This window comes from Numida meleagris, chromosome 2 (genome assembly GCF_002078875.1).
Source record: "Numida meleagris isolate 19003 breed g44 Domestic line chromosome 2, NumMel1.0, whole genome shotgun sequence".
In the NCBI taxonomy this organism is placed as follows: domain Eukaryota; kingdom Metazoa; phylum Chordata; class Aves; order Galliformes; family Numididae; genus Numida; species Numida meleagris.
This window is the reverse complement of record NC_034410.1, coordinates 61,249,548-61,273,500: the sequence shown is the minus strand read 5'-3', so window position 1 is coordinate 61,273,500 and position 23,953 is coordinate 61,249,548. Positions and strand designations below refer to the sequence as shown.

Genomic DNA, 23,953 nt, shown 5'->3' with positions numbered 1-23,953 from the left:
TCCCAGCATTCATCCCTTCTTGGCTCAAGAGTAAAGTAAATCTGCAGTAGCTATTAACTATTACTATAACCAGAATCGAGGTTCGGAGTGCCATACTGCAACATCTCAGCTCACTGCTGCTCAAAGAACTGCAAATGCCAAAGTGACAATAGCATCAAATAAAAATGATACTTACTAAAAGTCCAAGTGTAATTGTCAAAATCCTTTCCACAGCACTGAACATTAATCTCGCAGGTAGAATGATGTTGAAGTTATAGAAAGCAACGTAGAAATGTAGTCACATATATTGCTATAACCTACGTCCAATAGTAGCCAGATGCATTTCCCAGCTCTGTTGCAGGAACATGGCCAGCTGCAGCCAGATCCCACGTCAGGTTGGAACTCTGGGTAGCCAAAAGACAGGTGGACACCAAACGTAGAAACCTACAAAGGTAGAGTAGAAATGCAGGCATAGTAGAGCAAACATCTTGACTTGGGCATCAAGGGGAGGTGGGACATGATTTCTATAAAATTCTTGCCTCCAAATAGTAACTTAAGCATTGCTATATAGGTACAGTTACTTTAAGAGAAATCTTGGGTTTATATGATTAAACAATTAAAATCAGAGGAAAAACACTCCACTGTTTTAACAATCTCTACTTGAAAGTATACAAAAATGCTTTATCTCTGTATGATACAAAGCTCTTGCATTATTCAGATCATAGTCTGTAATTAAAGATAAAGGTTTCCCACAGCTTGAGATGCACACAGGCACAGTATTCTGTGTCCTGCAGAGCCCAAAAAATCTCAATTTCTCAAATATATTGCAACAGGAAAACAGCACGTTTGCTAGAAAGACACTGTAACCTGCCAAAAGATTCGGGGTAGAAAATGAGCTGTTCTTCAGCATGTCCGAAGTAAAATTAGCTGCTTTTTTTTTTTTTTTTAACCTATAACATACCTTAGCTCCAGTTTCACTCTAAGTTCGGGTAAACAAGCCTGCTATTCAAAAGCATGTGCCTATGTGGCAATGTCTACAGCTTTTAAAACAGCGAGCTTGAGAAAGAACCAATATTTCCCTTTCTTCCTTACCAAATTTTTAACTTCCCCCATATTTTCAATACTTGGCTTCACTTTGAAAAAATGTGTAACGACTGTTATTTTTATAATGGGACAGCTTTCTTCTCATTTCCAGAACAAAACCTGTCAGAGATCACTTCGACAAAGCTGGGTAGCAAAAAAGGTAAGCCGGCCTACTTGTGCTGCTGTAGCAGCTGCTCTACGTAACAGCTACAAAGTGCATTTCCAGTCAAATTCGTGCAGTTTTTAAGAAATTTTATCACAGCTACTGGCAACAGGTTCCTGGGAAGTCTGTACAATGGCTGAGAAATGAACGTGGAAAAGTAAGCAATAATGTAAAATACACATCTCTGGCTACCATCTGTCCTTGTGGACATGGACACGTCTCAAAGTCAGCTGGGCAGTATGCTATTAGAAGCACTACTGTGCCCCAGGCTTCATCAACAAGATGAAGGTATCTTCTCCCTCATGGAACTTATTCCAAACAGAGGCTCAAGCGGAAAGCATGTGCTTAGGTAGACACCGGTGTCAGCCCTCCTCAAGCAATGCCCAGATGTGTTTATTCACACGCTCACTCTCACCACTGCAGTGCTGTGCCTGTCCCCGACTCTTCAAAGAGAGCCTCAGAAGCCAGCCAGCTCTGTATGGTGTGGTGGAGGCAGCATTGTTCCTATTACTGCCCACAGAACTTGCATTCAGCTGTTAAATTATATAGCTTTCATCTGTTTTTCTAAGGAGACAAGGCTAATGCAATCGTGCTGAGTGTGTGCGTGTCCATCCATCCATCCATCTCACAGCAACTCATGGGCATCTTGCCTGGCTTTGATCAAAGCTGGCAGAAGGTCAGAAACCTCCACAACATCAAGTTCTGCAGGGAACTTTGGGAAGAAAAGCACCTGGTCTGAGGAAAGAGTGACCTAATGGCTTGCCCCACAAAGAAAAAAGCTTGCAGTCCTGGCTCACCCCTGGACTCCAAAGGATCCAGCATGAGTCACAAAACCAGACGAAACCAGAAGCTTTGCCAGTCCTGCAGCTTGCAAGAGTGACTGTGAGCTGTGGCCTCCAACAAAGCAGTTTCTTAAAAGAGCAATTATTTCAGATAGAGCAGAACAGCACAGCATTTCCCTCCTGTGTTATCTATGTTGTGAGAGACTTCTGCTAACCTCCACACTGGGGCCAAAGCATTGAGGATTCACAACATACCATTCATGGACCACAAGAAGACCTTGATCTAACAGAAGTCCATAGGAGCTGCTGCTTCAGCTATGATCAAGTTGTCAGAGATGCATATGTTAGGGAAGTACTAATACCAAAAATGACTAAAAAACTGCAGAAGGGCGCCTTCTTGCAGGTATTACTTTAAAAAATAAGAAGGGAAAAGGAATGCCTTTCTTCACTAACAATCAATTAGCGAACCACTGGAACAGGTTGTCCAGAGAGGTGGTGGATGCCCCAAACCCAGAGACATTCAAGGTTAGGCTGGACAGGGCTCTGAGCAACCTGGTGTACTGTAGGTGTCCCTGTTCATTGCAGAGAAGTGGGACTAGATGACCCTTAAATGTCTCTTCCAACTCAAATGGTTCTATGATTCTATTCTATGAACTAAAAAGATAATATGAAAAAATAGCATTGCAGCTCCTCTGGATTCAAACTTCTAAACTGACACTGTAAACAGATTTAAGGGTTTTTTCCTCTTTCCTGACTTAATGCTTAGCCAAGCTGGGATCTAATTCTGCACACATGCCAGGATCCCACAAATACTGCAGAAAGCCAGCAGGTTGAAATTTGCATTCCCTTTAACAGTATTTTCCCTTTATTCACCTTCTGAGGAGCCATGCATCAGTATTTACTTTAGTGAATAAAATACTACTCCGAAAATACTTTGTTTTTCAACATAAATAAATGCACATGGATACGTGTGTGCGTATATACAGGCACTACAGTCACAATGCAACACAAATGGGCAGAAATACAAGAAGTCACAGACAGTTGTTACAACTTTGTACAGCCTGCATAATGGCATTCACACTGCTGCCAGAAAAGGAGCCTTTTTATCTACAAATAACAGGAGGTAAACTTCAGCTACTTTTAATAAAACACAGGGAATGCTGCTTCTGGCAAATGCACTACAAAGGCTAATATTTAAACTACAATAAAGCAACAGTGGCAATAAAAGGTACTAGGTCTATGCTGTGGATAAGATTTACATTAAGATAAATAAAGAGGTTTTTTTTCAAAGTTTTTGTTGTTTTTTCTTTCCCAGGAAGAGTTGTGGTTTATGGCAAACAGTCACTGAGTGGCTACACAGTATGATGAGCTACTGCACTTCTACTTGGGTGTACGAGCCTGACAATCCTACCACAAATCTTAAGATTTTAATCCCACCAAGCAGCCCTAGCTCTTGTCATTTTCTTTTAATCTTAATAATGCATCAGAAATGAAGTATCACTCTGTTCCTCCATCATTTCAGTTATAGCCTTTCATTTGTGTATTGAACTTGAAATTTTCTTGGCCAGGATAAAAGGTAGTTTTATGATCTTTAACTTTTCTTTCATTAAATTTTTACATACAATATTTTGTTTAGTGAAATATTAGAAATTAATGGTCTTTTTCTTTACTCACACTCTATGCAAGTCCTCATAAAACTCAATGCTTCCAAGAAAGTTAAATAAAAGGATGCATAAATCCCAGTAGATCCACCCACATCACTTGTTGGCAAGCCATGGCATCCTGGAGAAAAATTCCCAGCAAGTCCCCAAATCCAGATGCTCCATACTCCCTGCTAGCATAGTTTGTGGTGCTGGTATTCACATATGCCACTTGTGCATCCTATATAATTTTAATATCTCAAGGTCTAATCCAAGGGATTTCAAGTCAACAGCGTTCCCAAAAAGAGCTGTTTGAATCTCTAGCACAACTCAGCGCATGTATCTTAAATATCACACTTACATCAAAGAACATCACTTCTGAAAGGGCCTCCGGAACATACACTGGATATGTCAGCAAAGCTAAGTCCTTTAGTCTAAGGTTGTTTGTGAATAACATCTCAAATGCTTTGCAAAGAAATAGAATTGAATTGTAATATTTTTTTCCCCTTGCTTGGTTTCCCCTACTTGATTATCAGGTTATCACAATTGCTGTTTTATTCAGATTAAATGCTCTTCTACCTCTAAAAATTAGAGAATCAACATAAAAAATGTGGACTTCTTTGGTGCTTGTAAAATAAGAGAATAAGCGGAGTGAAATGATCTATCCGGATTAATACTAAAAAGAAATGTAAAGGTGATGGGTGAAAACTTCGTTCTGTTTCACAGCCATTTTAAGACAACTCTATTCAACATCATTCCAGCAAAAGTAGTGCTGGTTTGCCTTTTTTTGTTTTTATCTGTAAGTGGCTAAGTAAGTAGGAAGCACCCGAATGTGTGCGTGTGTTTTTATTCATCAGTGTAATGAGCCATAAACTGGAGAATACAGAATCTTTGCTTCTTTTCTTCTGTAGTGAAACTGTGGTATACAAGTTGTAGTCAATGTGCCTGAGCTCCCAGGTAAAATTAAACTGACTGAAGGCAGACTGAAATTCCCTTGTCACACTATTATCTCTTTCTATCTAAGTTCATATGAAACCTTGCAATTAAGAACAGATTTTAAATTCCTGAAAAAAGGAACAGGTTTTAGGTTGTCTGGAAGAAGTGAAATGAATAAAACAAAATAAAGCAAAAAAAAAAATAGTGGTAGGAAGATACAAAGATTCAAGTATTCTTTGAAAAAGAGAGAAGAGGGTGGCAAATTTTGCCAAGACAAACCAGGTAGACTGCTGCTAACATCAGAAGGCTGCCAGTGAGGATGGGAGGCAGACTGAGACAAACATGACAGTTTGGAGAAATACCAGAATTTCACTTCACAGAATCATCTCTTAAGAGATTTGAAGTTACTAGCTGGCTTCTGGGGGAGAGAACAGGAAAACTGCCCAGTCTGCCTGTGCCACATCTGGACCCACATCACTCAGGACTGCAAGGGCTCTCCGTTCACATCTGAGTGTACAAAACTTTCACACTGCAAGTTCCCAAAAAGCCTAACTCCTGCCTAGCAGGGGTGAACAGCAAGAGTGAATTTATTTGCTGCATCCTGCTTTATTATCATATGCCACTGTGCCCAAGCAAATGCAATAAACCCATGTCCACACATGACTTCTGTTAAATCCAGGGGGCTGCTGCCACAGCTCCATTTGCCATGGGTCAAGGTAAAATTGTGTATTCTCCTTCTGCTGAATTTTCCAATTCAACGTTAACGAGAGCTCTGGCCAAAGCCAAGAGATATGCTCCTGCAACCAGAAGCTGTAAACTCTGGAACCTTTTTTCTCTCCACATTTGTGCAGTAGCTTTGAATTGCATAGGACCAGAGGGCTGGAGAAGGAGTGCTCTCCCACCACAGCCCTGTCCTGTCTCGCTGCAGGGAAACTGTGGGGCTCTGATTTCTGCCACAGACACAGCCTCAAGCTCTGGGGGGTACCAGGCCAAAGTCTCCCAGCGCAATTTAGTCAGAACGTCTTCTAGTCGAGACAAAAGTAAAGCCACGAATGCTCCCCGTTGCATGCATCTTTGCTGAATGATTTGGTATTGCCTTGTTCCCACTGACAATGGAGTTAAGGGAATGAAACATGTTGTTTTGAAACAGCAAAAAGCTGTCAGCAGTAACCACTGTTAATACTCATGCTGGGCTAAGCTTGATACTCCTGCTTGTCATTTATTTACTTATAAAAAAACATGTTTGATAAAACACTTCTGTATGCAAGAAACAATGCCAAACTAATAAGCCAGTGGTTAATTTTGTTCTTGTCCTAGGTTTAGTTCTCTTCTTAATAAGCTACATAAATGTATTAGAAAGCATTCCTTTGCCCAGACTTCATGTGGTATGAAGCAAACGCAGAAGCATTTTGCCAAGGCAGCTAGTTGTCACAGAGGAACTGGGCGGGTGAGTGAAAAGGAAAGACAAGAAAACGTAGTTGGAGAGCTGCATGCAAGCCGTAGGAAAGCACAACAGACATTACATTAAAAAAATACATATCGCTCAGCACTTTTAAAGTCTCCACCAATCTAAGAAACAGTCTCACAGACTTCAGTCACAATTACCACAGATGGATGGAAACAGCCAGATGGGGAAAAGTAAACAGAAAACCCAATAATAATTTTGAAGACAGGAGTAAATGAAAAGATTGTCACGGAAATTTTCACTGGTCACTCCGCGTAGACGTTAGCATTTATGTTTTTAATGCATTATTAACTGTATGCTTCTAACAGTCAGCAGAAGGCCTAACTCAAGCTGAGAAATCTGATACTAGTCAGAGAGACTGTTTTTATTTCTGTGTCTGGGCTGCAGCAGAACAGCACTGGTAGCAAATTTTCTCCAATTGTTTTCGGTGCCACCAACTGCCTCGTTCAGAAACTGAGGGAGGGCAGGCAGCTTCCCACCATCACCATGGAAGGCAATTCACAGAGTAACGGAGGGCGCTTTTTTCCCCCTTAATGGCATCTGAGCAACATCGCTCCAGCTGTCAGGATGCTCCGCATCATTCTCATGATAACTATTTTACGGACAGAGAGGAGAACTCACTTTACCAAAATAAATCCCCCCTCATAAAAACCCTTCAAACCACATCAGAGCTTCAGGAAACGTCACGTTACACCATTCTTTTGGGAAGCAACTACAGAGGAACAACTCCTGCTTTCTTTTCCTGTCCTCAGTTAGTGTCAGCTCTGGTGGCAACTTGGGTCATGCAGGGAATATAGAAATCAAAAGAGGAAATGGTCATGTTCTCCATGCTGGATGGTGTGGGATAAACTGTCCCCTAGCAAAAGCTGGGAGAGACAGCATTGCTTGCGAGAGGCACAACCTCAATGCATTAGAAGGTCATTTAAAAAAAAATGCATGTAAAACATTCATATTCTATTATGCTTGTGTGTATTCTATTGTACAATAGAAAAAATATTGTGTGTTTCACTTCTTGCCACATAGTACTGAAAAACTATTTTAAAAATGCTTTGAAGAACGCTCTAAAATGTTGCTGGTATTGTTTTCATAAGTCCAACTTAGCAGGCTACAGAAAATAAAATGTTAATGAATAAATTAGAGAAACTTCTAAAAAATGTCCAACAGCTAATTCTTCTGAAAACTATATAAATAATGTCATCCCATCCACTGAGACACTTCTATGGCTTCACTACAGAAAAAAACCTTCCTGGTTAAGAAAATAAATACATGCAAGCAAGATATCTTAAACCTTTCTAGCCTTTTAAGGAACATACCATGGTTAGTGACAAGTAAGTTTTTTTACTCTATTTTATAGTGTGCTTCTGAATTAGCGTATGAGATGCTGGCAAGAAAGAGAGCCAAATTCAAAGCCATGACCTTTGCAGTAGCACAGTGCTGTCCTGTCCTTTAATAAAGAAGGTTTAATAGCCCAGCACCATCTACTACCCTAGGATCCTCTCTTTACTGCTTCACAAATTCTGCTTCCAGTGAAGCATACCCAGCACTGGTAGGAAGTCATTGCCAAGGTTATCTCTGGTAACTAAATCTAACCTTTATGTGGTTTTAACAGAAATTTGGAGTTGGAGACAGACGATTTCTTCAATGGAGTGCCAAATAGCTAACTGCCAGGGTGATGTAATCCTGGAGGGTCATTGCAAAGTAAATGCATAACTACTATAGTCCTGTTACTTTTTTTCTTTTCCCAGAATGTGGAACTCCCAGAACACTGAAGGAGTAGAAGTCTTCAAGAACACAGAGACCAAAGCAAAACCTGACTTCTCCAGGTATGCTGACAAACAACTTTCCCTAATGCTAAGAACCTTCCAGCTCTCAGTCCCAATTCATAGTCCAAAGACTGTAATTTGGACAGAAGAATTCCAAATATGGGAGAAAGGACCCGTTTTCTCTTGCTTTTGGTCTGTCAGTTTTGCCAAGGGTTTTAATTTCTTTTGTTTATTTTAATTCTTTTAAAAGCCCTTAAAACAGTCCTCGTGAAAGTGGGTTGCCAAGCAGAGCTTGGGTGAATTTGTCCAGTGCAGATTTAAAATGCAAAATACTGGGGTGAGTACAGTGTGTGCATATCCTCTGTGCATATCTTCCTTCTGGATAACTGATGTTTCCAGCTTCTCTGCAGCTTGAGCACATATGTTATTGGGAATTAAAGGGTCAAATCTTCTCCCAGGAAACCCTGAAAGAAGTGATATTGCTCATTAGATTTGAACAAGGCATTCTTAGTATCTGTCCTCTCTCTTTAGTCTCAGTAAAAGGTCCTTTCCCTATCTAGAAACCACAGGCTGCAAAAATGCAGAATCAGATTGCTGAGCAGCTGCAGCTTCAAGTTTGTGGCAACAGTATCAATTGTGGCAGAAAAGAGCGTGAGGAGGGTCCCAACTCAGGCTACCAGTACAGTGGTTGTCCTGGTTTCCTGGGGTGAGCTGGACACGTGAAGAGTCCTCCTTGGGGCTCAGCAATGGGTGTAAACAGCCAGAGAGAGTACTTAGGGGCTGAACTGCACATGAGCCACCTGCATCCTCATATGTCACTGCATCCCTTTCCAGCCTGGATCAGCAGTGGAAAAGAGGTTGGTGGGACGTCTTAGAATGGATTGGGTGGGAAAGGACCCCTAAATACTTTCTAATTCCAACCTTCTGCCCTTGGCAGGGACATCTCCTCCTAGACCAGGCTGCCCAAAGCCCCATTCAATCTGGATTTGAATACATTCAGTGATGGGGCAATCACAACATCTCATGGCAACATACTCCAGAGACTCACCACACTTACTGTGGTAGAAAATTTCTTCCTTATGTCCAATCTAAGACACCCTACAGGGCACTAGTCAGAGTGTTTGGAGATTCCTTAATACATCTACAGCAGAGCATGAAGTGCTGTTCTATCAAAACATGGGTCAAGTGGTGTTTCAAGCCAGAATGGCAAGCTGGCTTCCAATGCCAGCTCTTTCCCTGGGTTTGCACCAAGGGCATTTCAGCTGTAATTTGCCTGAACAAGCAAATCCAACTAACACAGAAGCAACTAAAGAAATTCTGTGAATTAATGTTACATGAATTTTCACCAATTCCCATGAAACCGTCAAGAACCCTTAAAAAAGTTTAAATTTTCCCTTGTTCCACCTTCCCCTCCCTTCTCTGTTTTAATTTACGATCCTTACAGTCTGTACTAAATAATCAATATTAGTTAAAATTTTCAATTCTCTCTAGAGGACAGTGCCCTCCAGGTTTTATAATAAAGTATCATGATGTTCACCAGTCTTGTATATCATATATATGGTAAAATAAACATCTGAGGGCAGCCATGATTGAATCTCAACTCCATAGCATCAAGAATTTTCTACTGCCTTTTAGAAAGCAGAGCTTTATTCCTTCCTAAAGTTTGTGGCTTGTGAATAACATTCATTTCACACACTTCCCTGCATTACACTGCATTCTTTGCTAGCCCTCCATGCTTCCTTATCTCAGTTTGCATGAAATGCAATCTTTCAAAATAGCAAACTTAACTTAATTGCCATAGACAAGTGTTAATAGATTTTAATAATGCTTTATTAGAATTTATGCAAATTGGACTGCACTGGAAATCTGAATAAAATCCTAGCACGAGCAGCCATTTTTCGCCTGTGTTGTCTCCAAACACAGAGCAGGAAGAGGAAGCTTTAATTAGTACTTTCTGATGGAATCTGCTGATGAAAACGCTCTTCTTATGAATAGATATAGGTGTCAAAGATTATCTTTAAAACTGAGTTTCATAATTCATTAATTAGCACTGAGGGTTTTTCTCGAGGGATGATTTTATAGTAATATCAACCCACAGATTTTATACATAAGGATTTTTATCTTGATAAAAGCGTGGATGATGTTGCAGAACAATATTATATTGATTCAACTTTACACAGTTCTCAGTTGACCCACATTTTGTATGTAAACAGCTAAATTTACACAATTAGAGAGGAAAACATGAATGTATGAGTGGAGATTTGAATAACTAATACAGAAATCATCCAAAATAATCTGGTCTAGTGTTAATTTTAATGTAATTAATGTTTTATTCCTCATATTCTTTAGTTAATGCTTTTCCTCTGAATAAAATATCATGCCATGGAAGGTCTCTGTCCACAAAACCACTTGATGATATTAGTGGGAGATGCAGACAAATCAAAAACTGCAAATTACCCATACATATATTTTTACATTTATAGTCATATATATGTAAACACTCCAAAGAATATTTACTATAAATACGTAATGAAAAGAAGCACAATGAGGAAACTATTTTTAGCACTGCTGTTATTAATACCAATGAGCAATGTTTCAAAACAATTCTTTTGCACACCTCTCTTCACAGCTGCTGCATTTTGCACAGCTGGGAGCGTAGAAGTGCACCACAGCTAGGGAATCCTCAGCAGGTAGAGCTCCCTTAGAAACATTGCTTCTTCACATCACTGGTAAAACTTTCCTATTCATTTCCTTCTAAGTCTATAGGAAACACAAGAAATCTTTAATGCCCTAATGAGCCAAAGTGATATTGTATTACTTCAGGTCTTAGAAACAGCCAAACAAAATATTTTCTGTTGACAAGCTCCAGTGAACAGCGCGGGAGCCAAACATTACATCATTTACGCTAGAAAACACTTCCTCTTGTACCAAACAGGGTTAGGAAGATCTGCTAGTAGAGAATTAATAGTTGTTCCGTTTAAAGATAAGGTAATTAAACTGCCAAAACCTTGCAGTGATTTAATCAAAAGGAGCAACAGCCTGGCTATAGTTAAATCGGTGGCAGAACTTCAACAGAAGCAGGACCCTACCCATGTATTTAGTAAACCAGCACAAATCCTTCCAGTCCTTATTGCTTGCTGTAAAGCAATTATCAGCTGTAAAACCTTTCCTTACTAATGCAACACGAATCAATAGAACTCTAAAATTCACATGCTAGATAAACAAAGATAATCTGTAGCAGATTCATGCAGTGCTGTGACATGAAGCTGGTGTAATTCAGAATGCAAAATAGCATTTAAGGAGAAAAAAATAAAAAATAAAAAAAAAAGAAACCCTTCCTGGCACAATCGAAGTTGAAGAGCAAATCTGGAGTCTGATTCTAAATAGGGTGTGTGTGTTTTTGAGAGAATTCTAATTTTAATCATTTTAAAGTCGGCATGAAAATGCACAGAGGCATGTCGTTTTTTAGTTCAAACGATGTGGATACCTAGCATTTCTCTCTGCTGTTTAAAGTCTCCACCCACATACCTCAACTAAGATTTACAGCCTCTTTCGGAGCCACCTGAAGCGGTGCTGCTGCTGCAGCCAGGTAGTCTGGAGGGCATACAGCAAGGTGCTCAGCTGGGAAGGAGAGCTGGTCTCCTCCATCAGTGCTAAATGAGCAGCTGCCACTGTATTTAATTCCCATTGAGCCAGGGACACGAAGGGCCTGGGACAAATGGAGGCTGCTGGCTCAGAGCCTGTAAAGTTGTGCCAGTGATACATGCAATTCGGTTGCTTTGAGGGTTCCTTAATTGCATGTAAGCTGACAACACATAAAGCTAAAAATAAAAAATATAGGTTTTTCAAATGGAAATGATGACTAACCCTTAATGATAATTAATACCAGACATTCTCAAAGACCTTTTTTCACCTACAAATGAAACTAATTACTAGGATTTCTTGCTCAGAGTTTGCTGTGTTGCAGAACAGCAGCAGCTGGGCTGTCTTTTTTTATTTACTCTTGAAGGGCTTTCCATAAATCTGTTTCAAATTTTGTTAACCCTACTCAACCTCCACACCCTCCCCTTTCCACTCCCCCCTTCCCCATACTCATTCATGAGTTACAGCTGAGAAGAGTGATTTATAATAGTGCAATGAAGTGCAAAACATGCTCTGGCAAAGGAGCAAATTCCTCCGCCTTTCCTCAGATATGATCAGGTGTAACTGCAAATCCTGCCGTCCCCTTAGCACTGAGCGAGGAGATAAGGAAGACAGTGACTTTCCTCCACAAACTTGCCTGTGGAATAGGACACAATGGAATTACAGCCTCCTTCCCCAAGTACTAGCCCTGTCATGCTGAGCACTAATGCATAAAGGGAGGAGGTCAGTTAATCCCTGAGATTCTTTGAAATCCTCTCAGATACTTGCAAAAGGATAGGGAGAAAGCCTCTCATCCTAAGTTCAAGTTTCATTTTGCAAGCAAGAAATGCTGAGTTGAAAACGGTCCATGGGGTTCCCCAAATCTATGTGCTTACATGGCGCAGAAGTGGCAAGTAGTTGCATCTACCTTGCTTAAATATGTCTGATTTACTGTCTAAAGATTTTTCTTTCTCCTCCTCTTTCTAGTGTTATCGTGTGGCAACTGTGCGGACTGCAATAAAGTCATCACGCAGGACTACAAACAGCTCTGCAGGGTGCATGATTTTATTGCACATCTGATATTTTACGTCTTGACTCTTGAAGCTTAGGCAAATTCTCAGCTTTCCACAAACAGAAGTAAGATTTCAATTCAACTAGTTTTGAATAACATTTACAAAATGCGAACTGCAAACACAAAGAACCAACAACTACGTAATTGCTGTCAACCTCTGTCACAGCAATACTGAAAGATACAGCTGTTCCTCCAATGCACGGCACAGTTTGAATATTTTATCCTCACAGTCTTATAGGAAACATTAGATTGTAAAGGAAATTGGTCAGCCTTTCTAGTTGGGAATAAATATGTCAGAAAAGGTTGGTATCATTAGTATTATGTTACACGAGAGTGAGCCGTGTTAAGATGTATGGGATTACTATTGGAAATAATTTGTTGGGGGGGGGTTGTTTGCCTTTCTTTATGGGGCCACATGTCTTATTTCCGCTAGGTCTACGTGGGGTGGTGAAGGGCAGTTCTGAAAAGCAGTTTGAAGCTAAGTGTCGGCAGCAATTTGGAAATTCTCCTGGAGAAAGATCCACAGCTTTTAGAATGCTTCACACCACATAGGTGGGTTGCACCAGACCTAAAGATGTCAACCTTAGCTTTTATTAACATTAAAAAAAAAAAAAAAAGCAGAGTTTGCCTACTACTGGCAATAAGGGAGGATGCAGAAACTGCTTCCATCAGCATGTCTGAATGCAAATTGTCATGTTCACTTGAAATGAAGCTGAACACATTTTTCTTTCAGCTGGGTGGTCAGTCATTTGTGTATTTTATTTATCATTAACTTGTTAAATAAAAGAGAGTCAAGAAAACCTTGCTTTGGTTCTTGATGAAGCTCAGAGCAATAACTTAGAGCAAAATAAAGTTTTCCAGAAATGGTCAACAAAAACTCAGGGTATTCCAGCGAAGTGAGTGGAAAATGGGAAAAATTACACACTAAAATAAAAGGGTATTGTCATCTTGCAGATTTTAAAACCTTTTTGACCAGCTCTTCTACAAGTATTTGTTGTTCAAAGTCACTTTTTAGTCACTGTCTCTTCTAAGGTACCTTCAATCTAAATCAAGAAAAAATACACGATCAGGACACTTTGGCAGAGCTGCTTGGATCATCTTCAGAAGTTTGCACTTCTATTGTCAGGGTGCCTGCTGGTGCAACTTATTTTCCCTGTGAGGATTAAAATCCCAGCATTGCAACATGCACATTCTTCCCAACCAAACCTCAGGCCTTGCTTACTTAAGGTTATCCTATGGCTCGATCAGCTCAGTAAAACATACTACAGGAAAAAGTAATTGTAAAGTAGATTCTTTCCAATGTGTGAGAAACTGCTTGTGTTTTCACAATTATAATGGTTTTTTTTACTGCATTCTCTTCAGCTGAGATGATGCTACATGAGGCTCCACATGTGCAAAAGAGCCTGCGTCTACGTGCAGGACTCTCATGCAGTTGGAAACCTACACCAGTTAACAGCATTACAAAGAGATTATGTCCACACTGCCCTAACACACCAACAACGCAGTTCAGCATCTCAGTAAAACCAAGTAATGTGTTGGAATTGAGCTAAAATAAAAGTGCAGTCCTCTAGGAAATCTGCTAAGAAATAAAGTGAGTACTCCAAAAGCCTGCTTTGTGGTTCAGGTGTTACAGCTATTTGCTTCCTTAACCGCTGTAGGGCCGCCACAATGAAAAGGGGAGGAACTGGAGTGCACCCCAGCCATACACTGTCCACATGAGCTCTTCCTGACTCCCAGCCCCTTATGCCCATGGCACTTAAGGATCATGTAACAGCAGCACTACCAGGAAAAAGGAGTAGGCTTATGAAAAGCGAAGATATGAAAGATAGTATTAAGCTTGCCTGGCAATTGCAAGTACAGCTGTGTTTCTATAGTAGGAAACAATGGCTTGGCTCCTCTGCCCTCATACTAGAGATTCAAAAGAAGTAGTTCTACTAATTTGATTAATTAAATAATGAACTTCTGTTCCTCACCGTTTTCACTAGCTTAGATGAGAGGGATTCCAATCCAAAGACACTTCATTAAAAAACATAAGGACACATGAGCATGAGCTGCAAATGAGGCACCTGTAGTAACCAGGAGTGTTAAACATTCCTACCTTAAGGCTTATAGAAATGCCTGGAAGATAGCAGTCACTCGGTATTGAATGCCCGGTCAGAAATAAGACTTGGGGTTTTCTTCCTCCCTTTGCATCTAAGCCAAGCGCTGGTGTACTGACACATGACCAGCATGTACACCCCTGTAAGACAAACTATAATATGCTCTGTGATCCATAACGAGTACTGAGGCTCTTGCCCCTTTTCACTCTCTGCAAAGTATATCCACACAAACTGAAACAATAAGATCCCAAGAGATAAAGCAAAGCTACTCAGGTTTGCAAAACAAGCAAGCAAAAAGCTGCCAGACTCAGAGCTTCTTGCATCCACCAGCCTGAACCATTTTCCTGCTTGTTTATGAAGCAATATTTTACTCAGCTGAGATGCAGAGCTCCTTACAAAAAGTAATTCAAATACCACACTCTGATGTGTAATTTGAGTGTTTTATCCTATGCATGAGCAAAGGAGAAACTGCAAAACACTTATTTCCTTTCCAGTGAGCATGTCTACCTTGTTGTCAAACAGCAGCCCCCAGCTGACAACCTCAGGACCAAATATGTTTCCTGTACTAGCACTTTGATCTTCAATTGCAACTAACCTAGAAGGGTAATAGTTACATTTGAGGTCACTAGGAGGTCCCGACCTCAGTTATATCACCCCTCTCCAAAGAAACTTCCACTTTAATCATCAACTTCCGGGTAATCTATTAGCAACTGGCATAAATCATATATTAAAATGGGCTGAGGCATTGTCACAAGAGCTAGAAAATGATCCATTAAGTACTTCCGCCTCTCTCCAAACAAACAAACACTGGTTTCTAGCTTCAAAAATAAAATAATCAAAAGATATAATCAAGGATATGTCTTTGACTTTCAAGGTAGGTATAATTACTGCTGCATATTTTTTCCTTGTTAAAGTGGCTGGAGAGAGGAAGGAGGGAAGAATAACCAAAGACAGTGCTATCCTGTGATGCTATGAATGCTGTTCATTGTGATCAGTCAACGTGTCAAAAAAGACATTTGTACCCTCTCCCCACCACTATCCCAAAGATGTGCAAACTGAAGATTGAAATGGTTCAGAAAAAAAAAATTGTGAGACTTGGCACATGTAAATTTTGCTGCCTGACTTCACCATCACTGATTACAGCTGACGGAGAGTTAATAAAAGAGCAAAGCTGGCTGTCAGAGCAGATTAGTGTGTGCAAAGGACAAGACAAAAGAATAATGCCGTCATTATTATTTATGGTCATTAACTGGGTTGAGTTCACTCCTACAGTACCCTACCTGAGCAGTAAAAATGATCTAAACATGAAATACTACATTTAGAGCTAAAACACTGTAATTTATTCTGCTTGTTGGCTTGATCGCTTTTATAAGAGGTATTTGATCCTGGAATTAGTCAGAGTGGGTAACAGATTTAGCTAAAGCAAGTGAGAAGACCATCAACCGAATTCAGACCTTACAAAGAACATTGCTTTCCTAATGAGGGGCAGATAAAAGCTCACTGTCTCCTTGTCGAGACCTTTTGAAAGAGAGCCACTGTGGGAGGGACGAGGGAAGCAGCAGTGGAGTGCAAAGGAGGGAGAAATACCAACACATGAGAGGGAAGGGCATCAGAGGGCCAGTAGGACTTTTGAGTGGGAGAATCCAGCAGCAGGGACCTGAGAAAGGATGGCATGATGGAGATAACAGAAGCAACTGCTTTGAGCAACAGATGAAGCTCAAGTGCAGAATCAAGATGGTGGAGATGAAGGTTTGGCTGGAGGGCAGGATGAGGGAGAGTGGTGGTCAGGATGGACATCAGAGGAGCAGAAGAGTAAGGCCAGAAGGAGAAAAGAGAGGCACCTCTCATAGAAAGCATCGTGGAGGAGCACAGCAAGAAAATGTGTATTTCTGGAAGAAACTGAGTCAGTGTTGAATGGTCCTAGCTTAGCAGCTGTGCTGTGTGCATGTGGTCAGAGTAACTGAGGGAAGTCCTAATTGCAGGTCAGGAAGCACAATTTTCCTGACATGCCACTCCAGGTACACTCACAATCGCTCAGAATACCGAAAACTACACTAGCCCTTACTGTCTGTCACGTCACCCCTCCTTGTCAAATTCATTCCTTTTTCTTTCTTTCAAACAAGTTCCCAAGGCTTTTCCTCTACAATACCAGAGCTGAAAACACCAACAAAATGTTTTGTTTATTTGTTGTTTGGGGGGTTTTTTTTGTTACATTCTTCTGGTTGGGTGATTCATCCGCCAGTGGTTTGCTGTCAGCAGAAGCTCCATCAGACATGTGCTGAGTACAGGCCATGGGCTGGGACATCCTTTACAAGCACCTTGAAACCCTCTCTTATCTCAGGGCAGACTCACTGCAGTCACTCACCTGATTTTAGTCATCTCGGACATAATTCATGGGAAAGGGACAGATCAGGGCACAACTCATCCACTTGCAACCTGTAATTTTAGTCTATGTTTAATTATAGTTATTAAATAACTACCCAGAATAATGGTTTGGGGGGAGAAAGTTTCTTTAGAAGGTGCTGATTTGTATTCTACCCTTATTATACATATCACTACACCACAATTCAGAAAACGCCTACTTTCTGCTTATCCTTGAAGTCAAGAATATAAGTTTTCCTCTTTTTTTAAATAAAGTGTTTTGACACTCATTGAATTGCTGCAATTTGTCATACCCGAAGTACATGTTTAAACACAGAAACTGAAGTTGCTGGTAAATGCAGTCTCATCTTGACAGGAGTTCTCTGTGCCAGAATTCCCTACTCGATTATTCATTTTCAAACAGAATGAAGTGTTGGTTTAAACCTATAATGACTACATAGCTCTGCCTGTGTGAAATTGTCTTTAACTAGTGCAGCTGCTGTTGCTGTGAGAGAGCAGTCAGGTTCAAACTAGACTCTCCAAGGTGCCAGAGAGGAAGATGCCATCTGATTGTCTTTAGTGTTAGACTTAAAAGGATTCAATCTCAAAATCCAAAGTGAATTCTGAACAGAAGAATGAAGAAAGCTTCAATTTTTTCATGTAAGCAGACTTTGTTACCCCACTTTTCTTAAATTCTTGATGAGTAGGACAAAGAAACCATAAAGAAACCAAGTTTTGTAGATTTAGATTGTATGGCATTTCTGTGTTATTAAGCAGGTAACAACCATAATATATTTTACCTTTTTAGCTAAGTAGTCAAGAACCCATAGCCAGCATGTCTTATTTCAGTATACTTCTAAACAAAGACACTACAAACCAAAATCTCTCATACTGTAGTCTGAAACATGATGGAGTTACAGAAGCTTAGCTAGTAACAGACAAAGCTCAATAGTGGCATTCTTCACCACACCAGGAGAAGAGGGTATCGAGACACTTCAAAACATCAGTGCCTACAATATGCATTCCCAGAGACCATCTCCTTACTGAGTAGCTGAATGGACAAGTCAGCCATGGAGCATCAGCTGTGTTTTATAAAGGATAGGACAATTTCGTGCCTTGTGGGAAAAACACCACAGAACACAATGTGACTCTGAATAGTGCAGGTATTTAAGGGACGTGTTTTAGTGGGTGTGGTGGTGATTGGTTAATGGTTGGACTAGATATCTTAGTGGTCTTTTCCAACTTTAATGATTCTATAGGTAGTTTAATGGAAGAAGTTCAAACTGAAACCTAGGTTCTTGCATTTTTCCTACCTCTTTTTACAAGATTAGGACAGTTGTAAGCATTTTTAGCTACTTTAAAAGTTCAGATTCAGAATAATATCTAAAACATTAAAAGCAACCCATTGTACTAAAAATTTAGCTTTTCAGGTTTAAGTACCAAATCTGTTTCCATCCTGTATTTCCATACAGCTTAGGCCATAATTTCTGCACTGAGCCCAAGTGGTCACTGCAAGATTTCTTCAAGTCAGCCATGACCTAAGGATGATGCCAATGGGGAAATTGTTCACATATTTTCAGTTACATTGTTCAGTCAGGTTTTACAAATTGTTCCCGTCTCTGGAAACTGAGGGAAGGTGGTTTGCCATTTCACATACCAAAACAGCTTTACAAATCTGACAATAGATGATGTCGACACAAGTCATAGCAGCAATTTCACATTTTCTTAACGTCTTGCAAGTATAATTTAGCAATCCAAACAAAAGATTCAAGTTTTTCCATAATCTTTCTGCAACTTCTGCTGATTTTTTTTCTGGAGAGATCTGCCAGTTTCCAATGCACGCTTGCTGCCATAGAAACAAACTCGAAGGGCCAAGACAAAATACTTTTTAGACATGAAAATGTGTCCTTATAAAGTGTGACTACACCTTATTAAAAAAGAAAAAAAAAGCTAGGTAACACATTATTCAAAGGCCATTGAACACAATTTAGGCAGACTGGTGATGGCATTCTAAGATCTTTCTGAAAGAAGTCATATGCCCAGGAGATTTAAACATGTGTATGTCTAAGCACATGTTATAAGACACCTCTGCAGAAACATTATGCTACAAAGTGTGAATGCAGTGCTTGTATTATATAGATGCGGTTTAATACATATAGGCACTAAACCTTCATAGATCCTATGAGTGAAAGCAAATCCAGCATTCTTCCATCCTACAGTCACAATGCATTGCTGTCTTTTCAAAGGAAAATTCCTGTAACTGAGCAGCTACCAGACTGAATGGACATCAGCTGAGTCACGGTGGCATTCCTTTCTTGGTCGCCTGCATTCTTCAGCCACATTTTGCAAAGTAGTTCAAATGGCTATTTTAAAACTATGACAGAGGGAAGTTTAATCAGTTCCTAGTTTCAAACAGTTCTCAAGGCTTTTCAGTAAAATTTGGCTTCTGTGCAAGCTTGCAGAACAATGACTAGATGGAGTTCTTCTTCTGAAGTTTTGTTTAAAAAAAAATTCTCCCAGGCAAAGACCCGGTGAGTTACAGTCTAGCCTGGAGCAAATTTTTACAACCAAGTTATAAACCCCTGAAATAGGAGTTCATAATGGAAACAGCTGCTCAACCCTAACTATAGCGGGTGCAAGTATAATAAAAGCTGCAGGAGCTCACATTAACAATGGCGTCCCCTTATACTCTTTCCTGTTACCCATCCATTAAATGTGCAACACTACTTAATAGAAGCAAAGGCAACAGGCTTTTCTCTCCTCTGTACACCTCTTGTTTTTTCCCCTCAATAACAAGCTATCCAATTTATAGGTGGTAAAGAGTACAGTGCCCAAGATTGAGATCTTTCTCAGCAGTGTGCATTCAGGATAGGCTTTCCAGCCCTGGTGTTATACATGAGCAAGATACTGCTGAAGCTCATTCCAGGCAAGTACCTCGTATTGTCTGATGTACAAATAGGGCACATGATGCTCATCTGATGACCTCTTATGTGGGCTAAAGAATTCCCACTGAATCTTACCACCAACACAGCTCTTCATTTTTTCCCCTCTCTGGGTGAGGCTTGCAACATTTTCGTACACAATTTTGCAAGTTACTTAGGGGAATTAAAGGTGGCAAATAAGTGCAGTCTACTGGTACATAATGTGAGCTCCTCACTATCATCAGGTTTCTTCCTTTCCCTAAAGCAGCCTTTCCATATGCTGCTTTCTCTACCCTAGCAATTCCTTCACCTCTAATTTTCAGCAATTTATGAAAGGACCTACTTCATAGAATCATCAAATCATTTGAGTTGAAAGGAACCCTTAAATGTCATCTAGTCCAACTCCCCTGTAATGAACAGGGACACCTACAGCTACATCAGGTTGCTCAGAGCCCTGTTCAGCCTGATGGCTGGATGGGGCTCCCACCACCTCTCTGGGCAACTTGTTCCAGTGCCTCACCACCCTTATCATAAAAATCTTTTTCCTTATATCCAATCTAAATCTCCCCTCTTTCAGTTTAAAACCATTTCCCCTCGTCCTACCACAACAGACCCTGCTAAAGTGTCTGTCCACTCTTTCTTACAGCCCCCCTTTAGATACTGAAAGGCCTCTATCAGGTCTGCCCAGAGCCTTCTCTTCTCCAGACTAAACAGTCCCAGCTCACTCAGCCTGTACTCATAGGGTGTTCCATCCCTTGGATCATTTCTGTGGCCTTCCTCTGGATGTGTTCCAACAGATCCACATCTCTCTCGTACTGAGGACTCCACAAATGGACGCAGTAATTCAGGTGAGGTTTCATCAGTGCAAAGTAGAGGGGCACGATCACCTCCCTGCTTCTCAAATATCTGTACTCTTAATGGAAACAGGTTATCCAAGCTGCACGTTTGGAGCATGTAGCTATGGCAATGATTAGGGGGCAGGCCTTGCAGTATATAACTAGAATGATATGAGGCTTATGGCTACACAACCAAGCATAAGTAGTGCCAGGGATTCACAATGACAACAGCATCCCTCTAGACACATTTTTCCTTTCCATTAGCTGAGTAACAGGATGTTTTTGCATAATAGTTTCAATTAAGTATTATATTGAACACAGACTTATGGGTCACTATGACACAGTGGGGCTGTCCCCAACCCATCCAAGCAGTTTACACCAAGTTCAGCATCTGTGTGGCCAGGTATGGAAATCTTTAAAGGATACAAAACCAATGATTTATGTAGAAGCTTAGTCTTTAATGTAGCTAGGCTCAGGAGTGAGTTAATAATATAGATAGGATATAGATTTGAAGCAGAAAGATTGTTAAAAAGTGAACAACTCAAAAGAGAGGATAGGCGCTCTCTCCTCAAGAAAGTAAAAGGGAGGGATCAAAGCCTGAGATACTAAACAGGACTTGGAAAACATAGGACACATTTACTCTTCTTTATTTCTATGAGTTTACATTGGGAATGCCACAGAAAAGAACATAAATCTCATCTTAACAATGCACTTGCAGTTATGTTATGCAGCCTAGTTATCAGCATGAACAGAGTAGTTTCAGATTCATTCAATTTTACTTTTTCCCCTCCCCCCCAAAAAAAAACACTTTAGCCCCTAAAGCCACTTTGTGACTCACAAGCAAGTAGCCTTCTAGACTTGCATTTGCTACCCACAAAAGGAGTTAAAGGCAGGATCTGCTTGAACAACGGTTTTTCTATGAAAAGAAAACTTTTTTTTTTATCTCAACACTGGCAAGGTTTTTTGTTTACATACCACATCACCACAGCTAGAGGATTCTCTTCTCTACACATGCTCAAGCGAGAAAGAACATCTAGTTCTTAACAATTGGCTACTTAGTTAAGAAACAAGTCCAGTTTAGGAGTCAGCTTAAAGTAGGAAAGTAATACTGTGGAAAGGGTGTTTCAGTATTTGAACAAGGGTCTGCAACATTGCTTTACACAACCAGGTGGAGTTCTCTCGGGAAGACACTCAGATTTACACAGCTAAATGTTTCACCTTGCTAAATGGTAGCAGCTCACACTTCTGTGGGGATCTAAGCTACAGCAGAGCCAGGAGTCTTCTGCAGGGACAGAGCAGCCCTTTCCCTAGGTTAGCAACCCCAAGCAGTGATGCACCTTTCCACTGCATAATACAACAGTCTCATTCCTCGTACAAGGCATTAGTGCTCCCACCATCATAATATAAAATCTAAAAATGCATCAGATGCCAGAAGATAATACAGTTATTACATGCTGAGCATTAACACCACTGGTCTTGGTAACTGTGACACAACCTCTTGCTTCCTCCTAATGAACCCAAGCATCCAAATCCGGGTGTCATCTTCAAAATTAAGGTGAAACAAAAGCTATTTAATCCATATGGAATTGGGCCTGCCCTCTCCAGCAGAAGGATGGAGTCAGCCACTCCTTGACTCACTGCAGAGCATACAGGATGGGGCCTGGGTCCTGGTGCCGTTCCCCAGGGGACAGGTCATCAGAGCAGTGAGGATTCATCCACACTGCAGGGGCACAGCTGGTTTTGAAAATCAAGGTTATTTATCCAGTTTCTTCATTTTGATTTGCCTGGCTTTCTCCTTGCCAGTGGAACAACCTGCCTGTGCTTTGGGTAGGAGCCATGCACCACTGGCCCCTTTCCATCCTACACCCAGTAAGTGAACACAACTTCTCACAGCTCTCCAGTCAAATCCATCTCTCAATGAGGAAAATGCCCTTTCCAAGCTAGTGTAGAAAACGCTGGCTTTATGTAGATGGCTGATGGGTCTCTGGGTAAATTACATCGAAACTATTAGAGCACATTATTGACTGTCATCATTAACAGTGACGTATTCATCAGCAAGACTGTTTCACCTTGGATTTATGCTACAAGTCAATATTTCTAAATGTAGTATATTTCATACATAGATGTGATCATTTTCCCTAGATAGATGTCTGTGATGGCGGTGCTTTGATCCTTCTACAGCTAAAAGGAGGCCCCATTATTAAACCTGACATAAGTCCTATTTTTGAGCCTGCATCTACTTAGGAAGTCTCACAGGAACCTCATTTTGATAGAAATGATGGTTTCTAGGCAAGAGCCCATGGGGCCCAGAAAGACAGAATTCTCTCAAGCTGAGATTTTACAAGATGAACAAGGAGGCTGGTCACATTAGCTCTTTGCAAATTTGCCACTAGATGTTCCTGCCTTGGGAGAAAAAAAAAAACTCTTTTAAGCAGTAACTTTTTTCCTACTAGTTTAAGTAGAAATAAAAATAAAATTAAAAAGAAAACACACTTACTCTTCTAATTTGACACATCATTCATAAGAAACAAAGGCTCTTGAATTTTCAACTGATTAAGGAAAAAAAAAATCTAAGGAAATTGATAATTTCTGCAGCTAAGTGGCAAATTAAGCTCCAAATGCTCCCAAATCCTGCCAAATAAGTAACGTCTGCAACTACTCAGAAAGAGCATAAGGCTCCTGTTAGTGTCCATCCCCCCTCATTGAGACCCCCCAAGCTCCGACAATTCCAATAGCCATCCCACTGGTTAGTAACAGTTGATTTCTGCCAGACAGGAGAAGTGCTGTGCAGTTCATCTGATCAGTCCCCATGCAGCCACACAACCTGACTGAATACTTCCACTAAGACACTGGTAATTAACTCAGAGTAACGGAAGAATTAAACCACTGAAGGTTCCGACAATATGAATGCAGGAGAAAATCATAACTTCACCACAGATATTCTATTAGCCAGTAAAGACTCCACATTTGCCCAAGTGTGCTGTTCAGGCTGCTGCTTTAAATAATAATGAGCTATTTTCTATTATATTATAATAAATCTCAAGAGAACTTGATGTGGAGTGATGCTGAGGACTACACTCAGTGGAAGATGAATAAATGCAGTGTTGCTGGATTTGGCCAATAACATGGAGCATCAGAAATATGCAGTATAAAACAAGATGAGCAATTGATTAGTCTTCTAAAACGCACAAAGGAGGGGGCAGGGGAGAAGAATGGGAACAGAATTATTTAT

General features: G+C 40.5%; 1 protein-coding gene across 7 annotated transcripts in view; it reads right to left on the bottom strand.

The window, feature by feature from the left end:
* Nucleotides 1-14,730, bottom strand: part of LOC110393701 — a 219,892-nt gene extending 205,162 nt beyond the window's left edge. For 6 of the 7 annotated variants that reach the window (XM_021386865.1, XM_021386871.1, XM_021386870.1 and 3 more), the window contains exons 1-2: nt 14,603-14,730; nt 176-423 (exon numbers count right to left, since the gene is read on the bottom strand). The gene's annotated coding sequence lies outside the window, so the exon portion shown is untranslated. The remainder of the gene's footprint in view (nt 1-175; nt 424-14,602) is intronic. The other variant, XM_021386867.1, reaches the window with a different exon arrangement.